Below are 5,566 nucleotides of genomic sequence, written 5' to 3'. Positions count from 1 at the left end.
TTTCTGAGTAGAAAGCTGAGGCTTAGTTGCCCTGAGGTCATCACACTCATCTATACTTTATTTTGGGACCTCAACTGGCTGCTACGGAGGGGCAGTTTCCGTTTAATCTGAGCACATCCTGTGCTAGCGAAATACCTCAATCATGAACATATGTTACAGGAAATGCAGTTGTAGCACATAGGGTTTTTTTAAATTTATTCTTAGACTTATGACTAAAGAGCAGTGTAAAAGTTCATGGTCTAAAAATGAACATTTTTGACAGTCATCTTATTCTTAGCTCTTTTAACTTGAAACAAGATTTTTCTCAGCTTGAAACGGTGATCAAAATTTATACAGCTGTAATTTACAGTAAACAATTAAAGGTCTTTGTTGAAGCCAAGTTTGCTTATGTGAGATTCTAGTGTTTACAAATCTAGTAAAAGAACAATATTTGACTACAAAAAGTTGAATTATTTCAGAGTTTGTTTGCTTAGTTTTTCTGATTTATTTTTTTTTTCCTTTTGGAAGAGGAAGCTAAATTATATCCAGCTTTGCAGTCCTGCAGGCATGGTGTGCCATCATTTCTCTGTCTTGTTTCATTGAGTTATTTTGCTGCACATTATATATAGTTTAGATAGAACTGTACAGTTTAATAAATACACCCCTAAAATATACTTTAAAATAAAGCAAAAAATTTCTCATGTGCCTTGCAGATCGAAAGGTACAAACAGAGCCTTAAATAAAAATGTCTTGGGCTCATATTTTAATCTTTTTTTATTGTATGAAGTAGTAGCTGCTTCTCAAATAGTTCCGCTGTGTCTTTTGAGAAGTAAAGTCCTTTTCCAGGTGAATAAGAATCTTCAGCTTTGTCACCCAATATTTATTTAGCTTCATTACTACTATAGATCTGCTCTAGTAGTTATTTATGCAAAATCTCACTGTATTTATCAGGGACGGAATAAAAATTGTGGGGTCACTCTGTAGATACTATTGCTTATGTCAAACACATTATGGACTGTTTTAATGTAAAGGTTAAATAAATATATGTGGTGTCAGACTCCAGTTCTCACCAGTTGGAGTCTTCAAAGGCTTAAGCCTTTGAGAAAACTTGGATACTAGCTGAAAGAGCACAGATAAAGACCTCAAGTAATTGCAAAATTAATTGTTGTATTATGTCCATGGCTTTGTACATTTTCTATGTACACATTTTTTTTAGCTCTGATCCAATTATAATATTGCATTTGTTAAATTCATAATTTTTTGCAACATCTGTATAAAGACCAACCTTTGTCTACATCAATATTCAAAATGTGGAGAGATTCGGAACAATCTTTCCTGGGCATTAATTATTTCTTCCTGCACTAAAATCAAGATGCGAAAGTGAGGAAGGAAAGTCCCTATAAAGTTCCTCTTGGAGGTCTCCCTGTTTACTTTTAATTCATTACAAATGAAAGCTGGTATTCAAGATAATGAGGTAAGAAGCCTGGAAAACATACAGCCTTCCTATATTGGTGTTTCCCTTGCTTTGCTCTGCCTTGGTCCCCAGTTGAGTCCCTGGATCTGTTCTCTACACGGCAGGACAGTGAAATGGTGTATGGTGGCATATGACCAAACTTCCATAGCAGAAGAGAAACATCTTTCCTGGAAAGACGGGAAGGGCAAATTCGTTGTGGATGTTCATTTACCAGAGCTAGCCAACAGTTCAGTTCCACTTTTAAGGAACTAGCAGCAGTGGATGGTGTCTCTTAGCTTTATTTGCCATTTCAGAATGTTATGAATGCCAGGAAACAGCAATGTTTGCCTTTCATCTTAAGGTATTTCATGTCTGTATGGAAGATGTTCAAAAGACTTATGTTTATGTTGGTTTGAGCAACAGAAGTGCAGTTGTACAGACAATGGCTGATTCCATTTTCCTCCTAGCTGGTTTAGAAAACAGCCCAGGCTTGAAGTTAACTTCTCAACAGCTTTAATGTCGACAAGAACCTGAAACTGGCACAGAGAGGCCTGTTAGTGAAAGATCTGCTTGCTGGTGACTCAACCTCATCTGTGCCACATTGGCTGAGTTGTCTGAGTTTGGACAAGCTAGAGAAGTGGGCCCAGGTGAACCTCATGAGGTTCAACAAGTCCAAGTGCAGGGTCCTGCACCTGAGCCGAGGTAACCCAAGATACGAATACAGGCTGGGGGAGGTCACACTTGAAAGCAGCCCTGTGGTAAAGGGCCTGGGGGTACTAGTGGATCAAAATCTGGACATGAGCCACCAATGTGCAGTTGCAGCCCAGAAGGCCAAATCCATCCTGGGCTGTATCAAAAGAAGTGTGGCCAGCAGATGGAGAGAGGTGATTCAGCCCCTCTACTCTTCCCTGGTGAGACCTCACCTAGAATACTGCATCCAGCTGTGGTGCCCCCAGCAGAAGAAAGATGTGGACCTGTTGAAATGTGGAAGGGCCACGAAAATGATCCAAGGGCTGGAGCACTTCTCTTATGAGGACAGGCTGAGGGAGTTGGGGCTGTTCAGCCTGAGGAAGAGAAGGCTCTGGGGGGACCTCGTAGTGGCCTTCCAGTACCTGAAGGGGCTACAGGAAAGCTGGGGAGGGGCTTTTTACAGGGGCTTGCAGTGAGAGGACAAGGGATAATGGTTTGAAGCTGAAAGAAGAGAGATTTAAGTTAGAGATCAGGTGTAAATTATTCAGTGTAAGGGTGGTGAGACACTGGAACAGGCTGCCCGGAGGTGTTGTGGGGGCTCCATCCCTGGAGGTGTTCAAGGGCAGGTTGGATGGGGCTCTGAGCAGCCTGTTCTAGTGGGAAGTGTCCCTGCCCATGCAGGGGGGTTGGAACTCAATGATCTTTAAGGTACCTTCCAACTCAAAAAATTCTATGATTCTGTGATTCTATGGAGTAGTCCTAGTGAAAGGCTGTCCCTTGTGTGTCTGCTCATTCTATACAGCTTTCTACTGTAGCTCCTCAGGCTGGAAATCTGCACCCAAGAAAATGGGGTGTTACTTTAAAATATGATTCAGCTGCAAATTTGATAGATGGTTTTATTCTTGTCAGCAGAAGTAGCAGGCAGAAGTTGCCACAGATTAAATTCTTCTGATGCAATGATGCCTTTTCTATAAAAGGTGAGATTTCATGCTTTCTGTTTAAAACAGTACTTTTCCTTTGCTTGGTACTGAAATTAAGGATAGAAAGAGAGCCAAAAGCAGGCTTTGATTTTTTTTCATCACTCTTTTCTTGCGTAAAAACCCTAGTAACTTCATGAGAATTTGCTTGAGCATGAACTATGATGTTTGACTTCTGTATCAACTAGTTAAATATTTGTATTTTCAAAAAGTACTTGACCAGAACACACAAATATAGATACTGGAATGTAATGATGTTAAAATAGTTATTACTGATTCAAACAGTCCTGTGAGTTCGGATGGGACAAAATGATGAGAAAATTATGTGAATTTGAATTCCAAGGACTAGGCTCAATTCCAGCCATTATTTTTTTTCAGCACTCCCCTACTTCCCACCCTGCCTCCCCCCCCACCAAGTTTTTGTCAGTCTCATTTCCTAGTATATATATGCAAAGTTAAATAGCCAGATCAAGTTATTTTAGTGGTGCTATTTCTTCCCAGTGGCATTAAGCTGTGACATTTAATCTGCTGCAGCACAGCCAAGCAGCACTTGAGGATCTCTGTGTACGTTAGGTATGTCAGACATCAAAGTGAGAGGCTCACATTTAGGTCTGACCCCACCCATATTATTAAATTTAAAGATGATGTCGATACTGTTGTGAGTTATGCATCAAATATAAATTGGTTAGAAACTAAATCTGAATGTTAAACCACCTCAGATTGCCTCAATTGGTGCAATTAGACAGTGAGTCTAATTTGCATGTTGAGCAGTGGAAAAATTATTTCTTTTACTGACAAGGATACATTAAACAATGTCTCCAGCCAGTTTCTTTCCCTTAACATCCTTTGCTTCTTAAGTTATTGTTTAATGCACTTCCTAATCCTAAATTAGTGCAGGTAGTACTGACTTAGTACTATTTGGCATTGATGTAGTGATTGCACGTGGTTTTTTTTTTCTGACCGACATACCTGATAAGAAGCTTTTCATTTCTGAACTGAACAATTACAGGCTTGTTTTGCTGTTGAACTGAATCTGAAAATAATTATGAGGAAAACAGGCAATGCTCCCAGGAAAGTCTCTGGTTTCCAAGTCTAGTTCAATTAGTAAAGAAGGAAGCTTTTTTACACACATTTTATCATGGTCTGTTTCACTGATCAGATAGAGATTATTACTAGAGATGGGACAGAACACTGTCGAGATTGCAAAGTTACTAGGTATAGAGTCAATCTATTATACCAATTACTGTAATGTAATGTAAGCCTATATTAATATCATACAGGCTTATAAATATCATCACATCAAGCCATCATAGATAAGATGCTGAAGTTACATAGAGATCTGCAGTATTTTGAAGGTGCCATAGGAAATCCAAAGTAAACAATGAAAAACTTATTTTGCTTAATTTTCAAGAGATTTTATCGTACCTTTCTGTATTGTACCTTTCATTCTGTAGCTTTATCTGATGAGGAGCTGGAATACACCTTCTGGAAACCAACTGAAAGATGCAGAACCGATGACTGTAGAGTGGTCTTTCAAAATGTGCTTTTCATTCATACAGAAACTCTCAATTGAGAGCATAGGAAGCATGGACAAAGAAAAAGGAGACAAAAATTTCAGACAATTTTGAGCCTAGGGTTCTTACAGGGTTTTACAATCCAGTTCCTGTGTTTAAAAGCAGGAATATCCCATTACTTTGTTGGAAACATGAGTTTTAACACAAGGTCACCGAGTAACAAAAGCCTGGCACTCTCTTTACAAGGGGCATTTTTATATGGGATAATCAATTTAGCAGGATTACACCTGAAATAAACCAGGAGAATATGTCACTGAAATTATGGCATATGAGGGTGGGCCTTATAGACAATTTGTTTGCTAAATGTTGATGCCATCTAAACTTGGGAATTCTAGAGAATCCAGCATGTCAATGACTCTCACTTAACCTTTTTAATGAGCTGGGGTGTGACGCTGTGTGTGCACTTTGGCTTTTATAAAGTTTAGTAGGTCATTAGGATTCAAGGCTTCTGGAAGACCATGTTTGGTAAGCTGCTGGTCAAGTGACTACTGATTTGTCAGAAAGTATTTTGTAATTTTATTTGGCACTGAAAGTGATAATCGCAACAAACAGAACTGTAAAAGCACAGGAAAAAGATGCAAGACTGGAGCTCTTCAAAACTGTGATCTTGAAAAGAAACAGGCAGAGGGCTGAGCCAAATAACTGTCTCCATAATCCATCTCTGTTAGGTAGCTGCAGTTTTGATCAGCAAAAAAGAGAGGAGCCAGAGGTGCTCAGAGATTCTGCATTGAGGCACAGGACTTCAGCCACTGCTGTCTCTGTGTGTCCTCTCTGATGGGGCCTGAGAGCAGCTTCCCCAGCTGGCCCTCCATGCTCCTCTCATCCACTCAGCACCAGTGAAAACCTTCTAATCTAGAGAAGTGAAGCTCCACTAATATGGGTAAGCCTTCAGC

The sequence above is a fragment of the Chaetura pelagica genome, unplaced genomic scaffold (assembly GCF_000747805.2).
Source record: "Chaetura pelagica isolate M959 unplaced genomic scaffold, ChaPel_1.0 scaffold123, whole genome shotgun sequence".
In the NCBI taxonomy this organism is placed as follows: domain Eukaryota; kingdom Metazoa; phylum Chordata; class Aves; order Apodiformes; family Apodidae; genus Chaetura; species Chaetura pelagica.
The sequence above is the reverse complement of the archived record's forward strand: the minus strand, read 5'-3'. Positions refer to the sequence as shown.